This window comes from Podarcis tiliguerta (assembly GCF_965153285.1).
Source record: "Podarcis tiliguerta genome assembly, chromosome: 5".
NCBI lineage: Eukaryota > Metazoa > Chordata > Lepidosauria > Squamata > Lacertidae > Podarcis > Podarcis tiliguerta.
The window spans coordinates 80955191-80973350 of NC_139538.1; the positions used below are offsets into that span (position 1 = coordinate 80955191).

At 41.3% G+C, this 18160-nt stretch overlaps 1 long non-coding RNA gene across 1 annotated transcript in view; it reads right to left on the minus strand.

Annotated features, from left to right (window-relative positions):
- Positions 1-16760: 16760 nt before the first annotated feature.
- Positions 16761-18160, minus strand: part of LOC310677598 — a 47216-nt gene continuing 45816 nt past the window's right edge. The window contains exon 3 of the long non-coding RNA XR_014511317.1: positions 16761-17235. This is a non-coding gene — a long non-coding RNA (uncharacterized lncRNA). The remainder of the gene's footprint in view (positions 17236-18160) is intronic.

The following is an 18160-nucleotide window of genomic DNA, read 5'->3' on the forward strand; positions in this document are numbered from 1 at the left end:
TGGTCTAAACCACTGAGTCTCTTGGGCTTACTGATTGGAAGGTCGGCGGTTTGAATCCCTGCGATGGGGTGAGCTCCCGTTGCTCAGTCCCAGCTCCTGCCAACCTAGCAGTTTGAAAGTATGCCAAAAAGTGCAAGTAGATAAATAGGTACCACTCCGGCGGGAAGGTAATTCTCCTTCAGCCACTTCTTCCACATGTCCAATGTTACTACAATATTTCATTCCCACTTTTTCACTTACATCTTTATGTTTTATACTTCCACTCTATTCTTTCTCCTCCATCAATTTACATATGGTTGCAGGTAGTTTCCCACTCTGGCAGCTTACATAGTGAGACCTTCTGAACAGCTTTAGCAGAAGAACTGCATTGTGTGCCTTTGAACCATTATCTGGGATAAACATTATCTGCTTGGGAAACACTGAGGACTAAATGGTCTTTGGTTCACCTCAAAACATATATGCAGAATAAAGACTGCTGACATTTCCATAATAGTGCAATTTATTGTTTAAATAGCATTTTTTCTTTGCAAAAGGTTGCATTGCCATTAGCAGTTGTCTTTTTTCTTCCACTAAACAACCAAAGATGACATTTGTGTCCAAAACCAATTAAATAAAAAATTACTTTTCGTATTTCCTCGGGCTGTCATTATTCATTCTTGCTCTTATAAAAAGAAACTACTGAAAGTGTGTGTAAGTAAGAGAGAAATTAGAGGTGAAACAAATATAGCCCGGGGCTCTCTCTGCTGCAGCTGATTTCGGCAGAACTGCTAAACAACATATTCAATAGAGCTAAATTTAATCTGGTTCAGAAAAATCAGATTTCCAATTCTAAAACTCCTAATCTAAATTTAGAGATTGGAAATGATAATATTTGGCAATTTTCAGTACAAATTATAGCTCCTGGTAGGGTGTGAAGGATGCCTTTTCCAACACAAGCCAATACTTGTCCACTCTACTAGTACCACCACATAAGTTCCAATGACTTTGGTGGTGCTTACTCCCAGGTAAGTGTGCATAGAACTGCACCCTGGCTGAGTAACCTTACAGGGGTTGATGGTGGGGAGAGTCTGTGATGAAGGAGCCACCACTTCAAAAGCCCTGCTGGACACACAGCAACCCTGACAGGAGTTGTGTGAGTTGGGGCAAGTGGCTCTTTACCCGTGTTTAACCCATTTTCCCTTACCAGTTCCTCTTTCTTAAATGCCAGGGCTGATTTAGTCCTCCCCTCCAATTTGAAGGTGTGTCTGGGGAATGAGGCTTCTTTGAATCCGGCTGATCCAAAGTTTTCCCCGGTCTACCTTCTTTTTGCCGTGCTGCCCTCAGAACACTGACAATGATGGTGAAGCTCTCTGCTAAGGAGACGTGAGGGAGGCCTCCAAAATTGGAACTCTCCCTCCAACTGTGAATGTGGAAGAGTAAACTGTACAGTATCCAAGTGTGTCCCATCCACTCTTAGAACTGCTCTCTTCACAAGCTTCCTCATGAAGAGCAGAAGGGATTTCAGGGTGGGTGAAGTTGTAAGTCAAAGCAAATTGCCAATACGTTTAAAGTATGCAAAATGCTAATAAGAGTAAAAATGAATAAGATTTAAAAGTGGCAAGTGCCCAACAGCTTGTCAGTCATCTCAGTCAACCTCTGTGACCATTCCACCTGGTCATGAAATAGTTTTATATCTTCATGAAGTCAGTGTGGGGATTGGCTTACGTTCCTGTTTCATCCTGTCTTTTTTAAAAAACAACAACAACAAACATTGTCTATATGTTTATTAAACCATGAGCTGCAGACAGGGATTGACTTGGTATATATATATATACACACACTATCTATCTATCTATCTATCTATCTATTCGCTTAATGCAAAGAAATCTTGAGGTGGAAATACTTTTTTTTCCTTACAAGGAATTTGTAATTTGGCCCGGAGTTGTGACTATAACTTAATTAAGCCTGCAATAATAAAGGCACTTATTGAGCAAGCCCCATTGAACAAAAATATGCTTGCTTTTGAGTAGAAAGGCACATTAGTAAATCAAATATACGAGTTTTAATCAATTAGTTATTTGATGAAATCTGATGAATAAAATGGTTTTGAAGGAAAAAGCATTATTATTCACATCATTATTACATGTACTTCTAAAAACAGGGTACCAGAGAAGGTATCGAAATTGAAAAAGTACTACCTCCTGGGTGAGAGAGAGTTTGGAATCAGACCTGGGCCAAACCTTTGAAAGGCAAATGTTCACACTAATATTGGGGGGGGGGGGGGCTTGGTAGCAAAAAAGGGGAGATTGCTTCTCCGTTTTCATGATTTGGAGGGGCATAATTTTCACAAGGGGTGGACACAATTTACCAGAGCTCTTTGAAGCACTGTCCAACTGACAGTTGCCATTTCTAATTTCCCAGAATATTCTGTATCATGGTGCGTTTGGGTAAACAAATGGCAGCACTCACAAAAAAACAGTTCCATTATTTTCTAGTGGCTGTTATTGGCCCCTTCCAATATCTACTGGAATGAGGCCTTCTAGGAAATAAAAAATGTTAGTTGCCTGGCTGACATAGTTCCTGAGACCTCTGTTAAATTACATTTGCACCCTGAAAACTGCTGAAATGCCTGCCTCCCCAATTTTATAGTGAACAGAGCTAGGGAACTGGGGTTGGAGGATTCTGACCTGACCTGGGGTGGGATGCTTTATCTATGTTGATGTCTGTGTTTCTGATCACAAATGTATATTATTAAAAAGGTCTGCTGACCAATTAAGTGGGCCATGTTTTTAATTGATGAAGCAAAATGAGCATTCCACTCAGAATCACTACTGGAAGTCGGGGAATGCAGTGAGTGGGAATTTGAGTCTATTGGTGACAACTGAACATCAACTTTAAGAATGCAGGTTAACTGAACAATTAAGCATTTTGTGAGGGAACGGAGAGTCACAGATTGAACCACACACAAATTTCTGGGACCGATGGGGAAAATAGAGAAGAGTGATACATGACTGATGATAGTCTATGGGGAAGAATTTATAAACCATATGAACAGAAAAAGGGAATACAGGGCATAATTATTAAAAGGAGTAAAGATGAAAACATTGTACATCCACAGAAAGAAGGGAATATAATAAGGAAGTTAGAATGCCATAGACAGATGTCCGAGTTAGGAAAGCAGCATTTTTTAAAGACAGAAAGTGAACTGTAGGAACACAAGAAAGGACAAATGAAAGATGAATGGGCACAAAAATAGAAATTTATGAGGAGAAAATGTTGACAGTAGTGCCTCTAATTAAAAAAGGCACCACCAATTTAGAATATACTCAAGGAAGTGGGTGCAGGGAGAGAATTGTATAAAAAGGTGCTTGCATAAAAGGGGTAACTTATATTGAAAAGTGGAAGTACAAAGAGGGGGGTCAATTTTATGTGCCAGACACTAGTAACCTTTTTAAAAACCCCAGCAAGATAAATACACAGGTGGGGGGGGGGGAAGAATATTTCTAGAACAGAATGGCAGCTGGATTGTAACTGTCAATACTGTATTGCCCAGCCAGAAATTTCCAAGGTGATCATTACATATTATAATAGAAAGGTCATTGTTCCTTTAGTACATCCTTTCCCAACCTGGGGCTCTCAAAACAATGCTGTACTACAACTCCCCAAATCCCTGCCCACTGGTCATGCTGGCTGAGGCTGATGGGTGCTGTAGTCCCAAAAATCTGGAGGATACCAGGGTAGAAATGGATGCTTTAGTAGAATAGCCAAATTCTAGTAACTGGTGAGCAGAGAATTATGTTTTGCTGAATTCCTAGGTAATATTCATCAGCTTAACAACACTTTCTTTAAAAGTTAAAACTGACAGTGGCAGCCTATGAACAATTATGTATTTTAGATACTTCAAAAACAACTGAATTATGACTGTAGTTAGAAAGTTCAAGTCTAAGTCAATAACTGCTATACAATTTTGCCTTGCAAATAAAATAAAAAATCTCATACACAGACATTTGTAGGCATCAATGAGTTAGTTCAGTATTACGTTTAGGGGGAAACCTAGCAAAAACAGGCTACCCAATAAGGTTTTACCATGATCTCAACGAAGACAGAAGATGTTCTAACAAAGGACAAGTGAGAAAAAGTGTATGATGGCTCAGGTCTTCCATAGCATCTCATAGAAGAGATAATGGTGGACATCATTCTGCACACTGATGACACTGCATTCCCAGTCTCCCAGTGGGTTTGTGTAGATGTTGAACTGCACCTTTGTCTTTCCTTGTTTCCTGCTTCCTCCCTCTCTCCATCCTGTGGGACTCTTGTGCCCACAACTCCTGTTTCCTTCCCCTCTTCCTCTTCAACTGTAGCCCATCTCTGTTTCTGTGTTACTAGGAGATGACATCCGTACCTTTGTGATGCCAGCAGCCTTGGCAACAGTCCCCACTGTTGGCTCAGACGTCTGCCTCTTTTCTTAGGTGTGTTGGTTTCTACCCACGTCCAGGTCTGGGCTGAAGGCTGGGGATGGGTACTGATGAAAGTCACATGGGGTGGACCCAGTTTGAATATGCCCCTGCTGCATTCTGAGACATTTGTTCTCAGAGCAGAGAATGTAGATTCCAACCACTTTTACTTCATGTATTGCCCACATGAACAGAGTCCATAGAGAAAAGAGCAGTAGAACATCATTGCTGTTAAGGTTGCCCTTAAGGTTGCACAGCTTAATCTGACTGACACCAGTATTAGGGATGGGATGTCTGAGCTGGGGAAGCCAGTGCGTGAAGGCTCCGACAACTTAGCCATACATGTCTAATGCATGGGCACCTGTGGAGAGGGAAACTGCCCCACTGCCCCCTTTTCTATGCATGGGCCCCCTTCACACAAGCAACACATGAATAGTGAGAACACAAAATACGTAATAAGAACAAGAACAAACCAATAACCCCCCTCCTACAAACACATTTAAAAGCGCATGGAATGTTAATCAGCCAAAGGCCTGGTTATAGAGAAACATTTTCACCTGGCATCTAAAGATATACAGTGGTACCTCGGGTTAAGAACTTAATTCGTTCTGGAGGTCTGTTCTTAACCTGAAACTGTTCTTAACCTGAGGTACCACTTTAGCTAATGGGGCCTCCCGCTGCTGCCGCTGCACGATTTCTGTTCTCATCCTGAAGCAAAGTTCTTAACCCGAGGTACTATTTCTGGGTTAGCGGAGTCTGTAACCTGAAGCATCTGTAACCTGAGGTACCACTGTATAATGAAGGCACCAGGTGAGCTTCCCTGGGGAGAACATTCCACAAACAGGGAGCCAACTTAGAAAAGGCCCATTGTTGTGTTGCCGATCTCCAGACCTCTTGTGGAGGAGGCACACAAAGCAGGGCATCAGATGATGATTGTAGGGTCCAGACCACTTCATATAGGGAGAGGAAGTCCTTGTGGTACTGTGATCCTGAGCCATTTCAGCACTCATTCGCTGACTTAAAAACAAATGCCTCTGATGTAATAATAATGATGATGATGATGATGATGATGATTTCTATACCACTTTATATTTTTAAGGGGGGAAATCTCAAAGCGGTTTACAATACATTAAATGCAGTAGGTGTATGTTCAAATCACTTCCAGCACACTTGAATGTTGGACTGTCTTCAGGCAAAAACTAGCACTTTTAGTGACAGCTAAGAAAACTGGCCCTATTTCCTCAAGGAGTTTCGCATGTGAAAAAGTTTCAGGCTCCTTTCAACAGTGTCCTCAACACTCAACGCTGTATTCCTGTGAGGATAACAGGTTGAGGACACAAAAGTGAGTGTGACCTCTCTCTCCCTGCTTCCCCCATCTCTCTGACATGTTGGTATGAGGAATATATTATTCTCCAAAGAGTGAGACCACTCAAGGGAAGAGAGAAAGCATACCGGGCTCCAGTTTTCTAGGGTGTTCGCTCATGTTTCTTCTCTAGGGAGAACCTGTTATTCAGCTATTTGACCAGGGCTTCCTGCCCAGTGCTCAGATCATGACACCCCCCCAAAAATGCAGATGGCAAAAAAATTGATACCTGATATCTACCCATTAACCTAGCTTCTGATACCACTGACTATATCCTGAAAGTCACAATGTGAAACTTCAGAAATACCATTGGACATATGGTTGCATAAGCATGCCTTGAGTAGATTCCATTTTAGAAGAACCAGGCAAAGTTCAATTTAAATAGAAGGCAAGTAGCAAACAGAAAAGGACAGAACAAGGCAAGTAAAGGCTGTAGCGTGCATATTCCATGCTAGCCCTGAGGGCCTTCATTCAAGGAGCTAGTCAGGAGCTAGTCCCCTCCTAATTTGGATGCCATTTATTACTATTTTTCTCTGTGTGCTGCATTTCTCGTGGCTAAATGTATTATAACAATAACATGCTGATGCTAGATAGGTAATCTTCCATTATGCCCATGTACATTGCCAAAATGCATTTCGATTTAAAGTGACGCACCATAATCCAGCATTGCTCCCTCCTTAATTTGAATCACTGGTAATGTACTATGGAGACAACAGACAACATACTGTCTATTAGCAGTTTTAGAGTGCATCGTGGTTGGAGTCTTGTCATCTTAATATAAATTTAGCCAAGTCCCTATATGATCTATTTGAACATAGCACATATTCCTGTCATTTCCTTTCTAGCATCATGCGTATCAGCACACATCTTGTGCTGTATATGAAATATGCACACAAAACATATTTTTAAATGCATGAGGTTAACCCCAGAAGAATCAGATGAATGCCACACAGTATTAATAATATTTATTTATGCATATTATTTTCCCCTTTGGCAACCCAAGGGCTGTATTTTTAATGAGCTGTTAAGTGCATAACGACAAAAGAGAAGCAAGGAACAGCAGCATGGATTGGGGCAGAAGAGGTTACGGGTTTTTCACCAACTCAAAGCTTGAACCAGCAGCATATAGTGCTGGTGCCCAGCAGCAATAACTAGGATGAAATTAATGATGGCCGTAACTTTATTGATTAAAGCCCACTGAGTTTAGCATGGTGTAAATCAACAATCCTCTCATTGGACAGCCTAAGTGCTGGTCAATATCACCATCCATATGATCCCAGTCTGTATGTACAGTGTAATGTGATCATGTGGGTCTATCCTGAAACCAGTACATTGGCTGATTGGCTCTTGGGACCTGAGATCTGTGCCCCACAGTTTGGCAAGCCAGCCACTCATGGAAATGAGGATCTTCCGCAACACACAGAATTATAAAAGTGTTCCAGCCCAATAAAGTGATGATGCCATATCAGGTTGTGGCCTTGGATCCTCCTACCCAACAGTGTGCTACAACAAGACCTGATAATGTCACCCACAATTTCAGGGGTTCATTCACCCGCTCACCTTCCAATGGGACATATGATACGATCTGCCAGCAGTGGCATTTTGCATTCTACATAGCACAAGAAGACCAGTTTTTATGCAAAATAATAAATGGATAGAAATCTGGCATCAGAAATGGCATTATAGAAAATCCAGTGGGGGGACATTTCAGCCTCCCAGGACACTACATAATGGATAGAGTGAAGACTACAGCTATGTACAGATTGTTGACTTAAAACACTGCTAGGTGTTCAATTGTGGCTTGATGGGAAATGTATCAAAATGCAGTATTTCTAAGAAATGACAGGATAGATACAGGGTAGATGTGTGTTGTTACTACCATGTGTACAACTGCTTCCGAAAACAGTGGTGGGTGCACACTGGATGCAGAGCAAATGGGAGTGTGTACACTGTCTATGATGTGAAACAGTTGCAATGCACAAAAATATTAAATGCTATCACAGGTATGCTGAATCAGCACAGCGGATTTTTCTCACTTTACTTGTGCTAATTGGCTAGCTAATGTCAGGATGTGTTTGTTATCAGCTGCTGGGTTTGTGTGTGTGAGTGAATGGTGACTGTTATTAAGGTAATTATGACCATTGTAGTTTTCTGTGTTTTATTTCCTTCCGACATCAATGTTTACAATCCCCACCCCATCCCAAGTCGTGTATATACGCACCTACAACTCAGGATAACACTTCATGCATCTGATGAGTAAGATATGGTCCACAAAAGCTTCTTCCATAATAAATTTGGTAGCCTATAAGACTCTTTGCTGTATTATCTATACTCACTTATTAGTTGCAAAGAAGAAATCCATGCTTAAACTGAATGCATGTTCTAATCAATGACTCCTTTTATAATTCAATTTGGAGATGAATATCAAAAATGAATGTTAAGGATCATTCGTAAACATAAACCACCAAATAGCACTTATATGCCTCCTCCTGGTTCAGCCACGGGGAAAACTCCTTGTGGATTGTGTAAAGCCTGATTAATGGGGAGAGATTAGTGTTATTGAAGTGGCCTGAACTCCATTGAAATATTCAGTGTCTCATATCAATGTCACACACCACGGCGTTAATGGGATTGAGATGCAACAATAATAGTTTCCATGACAATGCGGTGCATTTAGTCCCAGGCACCTCCCTGGGTAAACAGTAATCCTTCAGAAAGAAGGGGGGGTGGGGAAGCAAGAAGGTCATTACAGCAACTTGTCAAATCAATGCAGAGAGTGTCTGAGGCGATTAAGGCATCTACTCTCAGCCCTGACATGGTGTCAATAGTACTGGACTGCTAGAGCTCAGTCAGATGATTGAAATGAAATGCCCATCAGTCAGGGAGCCGAGGTGGACTAATGATTCCCTGTGCTGCCTATTAGGACTACATGACAACTCAATCCTGTTTGCTAAAAAAAAGAGGGGGGGTAGTGACCTTGTTGCTTTGTTTGAAGCTGAATTAAATTGACAACAGCAGCTAATCTTTACCTAGGGCGATTAACAGAATTAAAGCGCAACAACAAAGACACACAAGGCATTGTTTTATCTTCTGGGTTTGATGTACGCTTCCCAACCTAGGGAGAGTGTATTTCTTTCTAATCAGGTGCGAGGTAAAATGTATATTCGGCCAAGGGATCTATGCAAATATGAATGATTTTGGAAGCTATGAAAACCAAAATGAGTGGTAAATTTAGGTTTGGGGAGCAATAATAGGAGAGACAGAAGTTCTTCCAGAAATACTCCAAATCTGTGGGGAGGGGGTGGGGTTAGAAATAAACCCTGATTTATTTATTTATTTTAATAGTTTGGTGAAAACTGCAGCTGTTTCTTTAGTAATTACTCGGGAATATGATGCATTCAACCCCATTAATACAAAATTCTACCCTGGGTATATCAAGACCCAGTGGTGCTATGGCAACATCAAAGTTATAGCAATAGGTTTCAAATCAATATAGACATTCAGGGTCTCCCCACTGGATTTCACTCTGGTGGTAAACCCAGGTCTGAGCTGCATCATTTTAGACTGCAATGTTATACATGGAGAATTAATCTGATTGTATTCAGTGGGGCTTACTTCCAACTAGACACATATAGGATTGTGTTGCTAGTGGTTAGAGCCACTAACTCATAAGATGGAATGTTCATATACAGTGGAACCTTGATTGTCAATGCTTCGGAAACCAAACAATTCGGAACCCGAACGCTGACAACCCAGAAGTGAATGCTTCCGTTTTTGAATGCGCCTTGGAAGTCGAACAGCTTCCGAGGCGCATTTCTCCATTTTTTCAATGGATTTTGCCAACCGGTAATTGCACCTTGGTTGTCGAACGTTTCAGAAGTCAAACGGTCTTCCGGAACAGATTATGTTTGACAACTGAGGTTCCACTGTATAGAAAACTATCATGGCTGGGGGAAGACTGTGCTTGAATGTTTCTCTTCCATATTGAATTTTCTATGTGTGCAAACTTAAATCCACATATAGTGCATGGAGATGTTTCTGTTCTGGAAAACTTATGTAAGAATTTTAGCATATCTGAAAAGGATTAGGAGATTTTTTTTCTCCTAGAGGTTTACTGATGGTGTACACTTTTTCAGCAAAAAATGCAACTTTTTAGACTAAAGCAAGCATTCAAGTTCAGACATCTATGAACATCTCTCTTAACTTCCCCTGCCGTTTTCCCTTTTTAACTTGAGGGCTATTCTAAAACGATGTGCTTGATTAAAGTCTTCATGTCCAGATCATGTTTCCCTACTATTTATCAGTTTACATTACTGACCTACTCAATCAAAAAAAGCAAAGGGGGGGGGGCAGAGAAAGAGAAAGGAATCAGAAGTGGAATGTTTTCAATCTTTACAGCAGCTAATAAGAAATGGCTGAGATGGTAGAAAAAAATAAATATCCTGCCCCGCCCCTCACCATTCCAATCATGAATATATTGCTTTAAGATGTGCCTTCATCTCTGAAATTGTCAGGAGGTCATTCTGGCATCCCTACATATAAAGCCCAAAGTAGCACATTACTCTGAATTGCTCAGTTGCAAAAAAAGATGAAAGATTAAGGAAAGTTTTCAGGGACAAGAAAATATGTGACACCCTACATTTATCTCGTGAAGTTGACAACTCCCCCTTTCCTTATTAGTAATTGGGGAAAGTTATTCAGAACTGGTTTGATTACATTTGGGTACCAAAACCCCACTTTAATACAGGACAATTCTATCTATAGAGGTGGCAGAGGGCACATTTGTCTACAGTAAGGATGGCCTGTATTTAACTTTCCACTATTCAGTTTGCTGCATACCATGAGTGCCATATATGAACAAAAGCTGGCGTATTTTAAACACATCATTCCCTCCTGTGGGCATTGCAGAAACATCTATATGGCTATTGCTGGGAGAAGGCTGCTCATCTAGATGAATCCTTGGATGACCCAGTAGTGCTCCTTATTTCCTTTTTGACAGCAACACTAGCTATTACAAAGTACATCACCATAATGATGATCTGAAAATAAATGGCACCTCAGTCTCAGGTTTCCCTCTCATTTTATTCCTTTCCCTGCTATCAAAATAATGTGTGGTTCCTCAGCCCTGCTTTACAGCTGATAAGGATGGGAACATAGGCAGCTGCCATTGGTTCATCCAGCTCAGTATTATCCACAGTGACTGCCAATGGCTTTCCAGGGTTTCAGAAAGGGGTTTCCCTAGAAGGAGATACCAGAGATTGACCCTCAGATTTTTGCCTGCAAAGTATGTGCTCTGCCCCAGGAAATTCACAGCATCAAGACACCAAAGTGGGGAAGCAGGGACGAGACACACAACTCAATACAGAGCCACCATTTTTCTCAGCAGCCTTGAGACTTTTGTACTCATAGGTTCATTAACATTTCACAGTTCTTTCAAAAGAGAAAGGTGCTGCTTTTTGGAATTGCATTCATGCTTAATGATAAATATTTAGTGTACAAAAGTATGCAGTAGTGCGCGCACACACACACATACAAACACACACACACACACACACAAGTTTATGTATGTTGCCATACAGTCACAGTCTGCATATTCCCCCTGCTTTGACCTTGCACAGGTGGATTGCTGGAGAGTATTTTCCCCTAGGTGGGAGGGACAGATGGGAACACCCTCAACGTGAAGGAGGGAGTCATCATATACTACATGGGACATTGGTGCCACTGCCGCGGCTCCTCAAACCGTGAGTTTTGGAAGCAGGAGGCACAATTCCATTGCCAAAGAAGAGGGATTTCAGGTTTTTCCACTTAGCCCCTGATACATGGGAATGAGCTTCAGAGATATCCTCAGCTCAAGCAGCCTCAGTGACATTTTCACCCAGAAGAAGGCAAAGAATCCGCTCTGGAGCTTTGCTTCTCTGGGGTTGGTTCTTATTAATCCATTCCAAAGAGTAAGAGGCACTTTAGAAGAACTGCGGTCGCTTGGAAGTAGAAGGATACCCTACCCTATTTCACTTGCAGAATATGGTGATGAGCATCCTTAAGTATGAAGAGCATCCTTCCCACTTGGTGAATTCGGCTTATTGCTTTCAAAATAATGGGCAAATTTATGATCCCTCTGATCATAAATTTAGTGAATTGAGGCTGTTTGGGCCTGTGCTCTCAAGCTGCCATAGCGGGGAAAGGGAAGACTGGGACAGATGAAGGATGGAATAAGTGGCACCAGGCCCTGAATTTAACCTGTACTTCACTGGGGATGCGCTGCACTGTTTATTCACAGGTCCCGCTCGCGCAGTTTCATATCAACACCTCGGTGGTACAACCGCACACGGCGCTTGCTTTAGCATAATTCTTTTAACATTAGCGAGGTTCTGCAGTATCTATTTTTCAACAGCATGTGACAACTGTGCTGTTACCTTGGCTAGTTTACATTGTACAGGAGGTTCACATCCCCATGTCTGTGATTTTTACATAATTGGGCAGAACAGACACACATGAGTAAATGTGTGTGCTTTGCTTACAAGCCAAGCTTAAAATTTACATTTCCTCTGTGAGATTATCGTTGTAGCATGAAATTCCCATTAATATAAGTAATCACATGTTGTTATTTTTGATATATGCAGTTTAAATGTTCCCTCATAAATTACTTAAAAGGTTGTGCAGACAGATCCACACTTTAAAAAAAAGAAACACCAGATATATTGTTAGCTGTGTCCCACAGTGCCTTCTGGGAGGTTGACAAAGTACAAGCCACACATTCTGGGTCCCCATTGGCCAACTGTGTAATAGGTATTGAGATCTGTGCTGTCCAATAGAAAGAATTAAAAACTGTTAAGTTCCTTCATTTGGGGATTAACTTAATTGGGGGCTGTTAATCAACCTGACCAGCTTCCACCAATCTTGATTTACTTTCCATTCTGACATGGAGAGCAGGGTAGGAATAATGCATACTTATGCACACATATTCATATTAATCTTTAGAGATGTATACGGAGAACAGTATAAACCTAAAGTACAAAAGAAAAAGGGGAAAAATGAGCTGGCTTGTATTTCAAAGTTGAGGCAGTATAATTCTGGAGGTGAGCAAATCATAGGGTTGCTTGCTATGTTTCATTATCTATTCACTACTTTATTGTAGGTTGTTTTTTGAGGCTCACATTTTCAGGCTCAGAAAGATGGCTCTTGGGGGCAAACAACGTTCAATTCAAACATGAATCCAGACCCGCTAGTAAAGAATGCCTATTGCATTGGCGTTGTTACCTCCACCTTGATAGCATGATATTGGTTATTGGCTGAAGATGTATGATAGCCCATTCAATGTGGCTGACCAAGATACTCCCACCTTGATGCTTGAAGGATGCTGCTTGTCAACAGTGATGGGCTACTACCCCATGGATACTCAACCCTCTTGTCCAATCATTTCTTCACCATACTCCACATTTTCTTGCCAGGGTCCAGCTATCTATCCAGCAACAACAACAACCCCATACAGTTGTGGAGTGTGGATTTGGGTAAGGGTTTCAATAAGCCTTGAGATAGTTGGTTGAGTTAGTTTCACATATGGATGCCATCAAAACCCTCTTAAAAGTAGGGTTGCCAGGTCAGGAGCATCCCAGAGCCTGAGATTTCAGGGTCCAGACCTGAGACCTAGGTCTGATAACACTACTTAAAACAGAGGCCAGTTTGGAGACACCTGGCTCAGCAAAATGTGAGGAACTCTGGAGCAGCTGCAAAAGTTTTACCAGGAGTAATGTGTGTTGTGCACATCGCAGGGTAAATACATCGGGAGTCTATGTTCATTGATATGAAACAAATTAAAGAATACGGTAGAAGTGCTGGATGGGGGGGGGGGTTGCCAAACCCTGAAATCTAGATGCAACCATTCCCAAAGCAAACGAGCACATTGCAGATAGAAAACAACAAGAGCTAAAGGCAAGTTAGCTAGTTTAGTTTAGGTTCTGATGTATGTTAACAACAGTACTTTACCAAATGAAGTAAACAGAGTAATGAGGGACAATTAAGAAAATATTCAGAGTAATATTTTAATTTTAAAAGTGGGGGGAATATCTTGCCTGAAAGGGTGGTCTACAGTAGCTGTAGCTTTGAGCCATTGAAACCTCTGGAGAAATTTTCGTAATGACAGTATACAAACATAATTTATTTACAATTTGAGAAAACTTGCCATCCACTCCCTTGTGACAATTTGCTGCTTACATTAAAAGTGGAGCTGTTTCTCATAAAGACATGAAGTCAATAGCAACAAGCCAACCCAAAGTCAGCCTGCAAATAAATTAAAAATGGTTGCCATTTGCAACACCATAGGAAAGCTAAGCAGCTATCCGGAACTCTTCTTATTTTTCAGTCTCACAAATGCTTGCAAGACTTCAAAAAGCCCAAGTCACTTCTGTTGCCCAAGAAATAAGATTGAGCTCTATGACTGTGCTTCCCAAATCACACATGTGACAGGCCTGCCCAGATTCAGATTTCCACCTCATAATTCACTGGCAGTATCAAAGCTAATGGAGGGGTCCTGGTATTATGGGGAAGTACAAAAGAAAAAGACGTATGAGTGGGTAGAAGTGCTTGTTCTGCTTCAGGGATGGGGAACTGGTGGCTCCTGAAATGTTGACGGGCCATTGGTCATCTGGCTGGGGCTGATGGGAGTTGAAGTTCAACAATAACTGAAGGGTCATGGTTTTCCCTTCCCTGCTCTATGTAGAAATTTTCTGCCAGTATGACAGGGTTGTTGGCAACTGTCTGTTTCAAGAGCCAATGGGATGTGACTCCAAGAATGAAGTCAAAACGCTGCATTAGAAGCACAGAAGTGACCTCCCCAGAGTGTAAGCTTTTATGGAGGTCCTGGGCTGCCCAGATGACAAGACCCTCCTCTCAACCCCACTGATGTGACCCAAAGGAAAGCAGACCAACAGGTTAGGCACCATCTTGGCTGCAGAAATTGCCAGAACAGTTCAACGGTCTTAGGGATTCCACTCTAGTTTACTCCTTAGCCATTTCTTCTCCTGAAGATATCCCACATAGCAGTGAAGGTTTAGGATCAGTTTTCCTTCTCCTAGATGAGCTACTTTCCCAGATTGACGGCCCTCATCTGCCCCTGTACTACACTGTCATCTTCTCTTTGGCAGTCTGCAGGCCATGACAATAGTAGAAGGCCTTTATGGTTCATAAAGTGAATGCTGCTTTCCTTGCTTCTGCTTTACCAGAAATGCTTACCATTACCACCTATGTAACCTGCAGTTATAGCGTAACCTCCGAGCCCATACAGAGCACTGTTTTTGGAGTACCCACTTCTCCAAGTGGCAGAAGAGCTCATAGGTTTCTTAACGAGGAGAAAAGTTTGCCTTTGGTAATCAGCTGTTTATTTACAAATGTACCAGTTTAGCAGATGGGAAACAGACTATGAACACAAGTAGCAACAGACCGAAAAAGCATCAATCACCGAAAGGCGACAGCAGTTCCCTATGCTATTTTTTGGTCAGGCAGCTGTAAAAATCTGCATTATTTATTTTCCTCTGCCCATGTTCAATATTGCCTCTTTATTCATTTGGTACAGATAGGGGGCAGCTCACAGGCCTCAGTACCCATCCTGACATGTAAGTTAAGTTTGCATTTCTAAGTGACTGCAGCTGCCCATCTATCAATCAGCATTCATTGTCATTAGGCAAGGCACTAAGTAAGATGGCATACAGCTTACAAGAATGCATATATATTTCCTTGTTTTATTTCAATGATAAAAATGCATTTTATTTGTTTGTTCCAAGTCTGTCCCCCCCACCCATCGTATCAGTATCATAGGATTTAGACAAAACTTTTGCAATCTATCAGATTAATGTTCATAGTTTTGCCATCTCTGTGATCACTATGATGCTTGTATTGTTCATTTGATGCTTTTCGGTTTAGGTGCAGATAATACATTTTTCCTTTGGGTTCCTTATTTTTCTTCTTCTTGGTTTCTATCAAAGGTGATGATTCCTCAGGCTTTTATCCTTCCATCTATTATATGCATTACTCTGCACATAAAAGCAACAATGGATGTACATTCTGCACTACACCCTTATGGGAATTCAATACCAAGGGTTATGGCAGACTGCCAGAGGTGCAAGAAAATAATAATTCACACTGTTTGAAAGAAACAGACGAAAATAGTAATGGAGAAGAGGTGAAAAGTTGGTTTCTTTTAGCTTTGCAAAATGTATCTTGGTTAATTTACGAATGTGCTGAATCCAGGTGCCCCTCAAAAAAGTAAGGGTACAAATTCCATTTTTTTTACTTCACCAAACATCCTGATTACACACACACACACACACACACACAACCAACTTGTTGGGACAAAAATGTAACCTGAGCTTGTGGAATCTCCAAAGGCCTGAGAACATGTAACATTTAACACAAGGCGCAAGATCTATCCAAAGTTAAATGACTTTTCAGGCCTAATTTCCATAACAGGGGCTTAGCACACAATCCTATCAAGTAGAAATGTGGAACTTTTTCCTGCCAGAGACCTGCATTCTCTTCTGGGTAACCTTCTTGGGGCCACAGGCCAATGTCTGGCAAGGCCAAAGGCAGAAGTAGGTTTGGTCGGGCAAATATGGGCAGAGCAATGAACACAAATTTTACTTTTGTACAACTGTTGTAGAGACTAAGCTCCCCTTTCAATCCAGGCAAGGAAGATGAGTTGTCAAGAGTTCATTGAGACATTCTAGCCAGGCAAGAACACTAAAGAAGGGTGCAAAGCAGGGCTGGAGGGAAGTGTGGCTTAGAGACTCCCCAGGGACCGAGAGGCTTGGAGAGTTGCACCCAACCCTGTGGTTCCCCATTTCTGCTATAAAGAATTAAGCATATTAAAGTCAATTACTTTTGTTTTTTAAAATAATAATAATTTTTTATAAATTTTTCATTCATAACAAGCCAATGGAGGCCACATTAATACAATGCCAATCATGCCAAATCATAATAAAATCAAAACAGCCAATTAAACAGTTCCAAATTAAACATTTTTGGATGACTTCACCTGTTCCGGCTATCAGGAGGTGATGTTATTCCTTGATCCTGCGCCAATTCTCTTAATTAGTCCAAGTTCCACAATTCCGATCTTAATCCTTTGTTCTAGCAGCTACTGATGTCATGACTTTCGATTGTGTTTAATAAATCCAAATCCATTAACTTGCAGAGGGAATTTATATCCTGTAGCTGTGTGAAATATTTGTTTACCTTCTTCTTCTCCTTCATGTTGTAATCAGTCAATTTTCTTCAACATTGCCCCTCCTTCGAAAACTCATTTGTAGGTGTGCCACAGTTCCATTTTGCCTCTCTAAAACTGAAAGCAATCCAGCGTCCAGCCGCGACTTCTGGTTAACTTCCAGTGTTTATCTCTTTGCTTCTTCTAACGAGCAGGCGTCTCACCAAAACCATAATAAATCAGAACTAGAGGTCTCTTTAGTTGGCAATGTTACAAATCATCACAGTATTTCACACAATCTATTCTTTCAAGCACTCCATAAAGAAAATTATAAGTTCTTGTTGAATCCCTCTTGCATTCCCTATATAGTTGTAATCCATTAGTAATTTCATTCCATTAATAATAGATTCTTTTTCAGTGAAGGCTTGCAGATTCATAGCACAGCAAAAATAATGTAAAAAAAAAGAACAAAGGCTCCTCTTCACATACGCAGCATTCCAATCATGTTAACAAGAGTCCTCTCCAGATCAGAACCTTGGCACTCATTGGCTGATTCATTTAGAAGGTTATCTTTCTCCTTCTTCCAAAACACATCTGTTTCTTAAGTCCAAATTCAGATACATCTTAAAAGAAACAGAGATACCTCCGCTCATGGCGACCGCATTGAGGAGTTTCCAATATGTGCAGTGCTATGCCCTCTGTGTCCTTGCCCCTACATTCCATCGGAGCGAAAAGCAGTTATCGGATGATCCGCGAGAGAAAACTCTCACCCCCCAACCCGGGGGGGGGGGTGTGTGCTTGCAAGGATAATTACTCCCAAATTATCCTTAATTAACTGCATGGCTGGCATTTGCTACCATGGGATCGGCAGTTCGCCATAGCAGCTTCTCCGGAAGTCAATTACTTTTGGGCCCTCCCTACTGGTGCCAGGCAGCCAGAAAGTAAGAGGATAATAAATGAGGCAGGGGTTTTTTTGGGGGGGGGGGGAGTTTTGCTCCGATGTCTCCCAAAACATACTGGCAACTATACACACCGATGAAGGAGATGCGGGAGAAAAGTGAAAGAAGTGTGTATTATATATCTGCAGCTGATTATACAATCAAACAGATAAAGATGGTAATAAAGCTTTTGAGCAAGAATATATATAGATATTGATCTAAGCCCTATCCT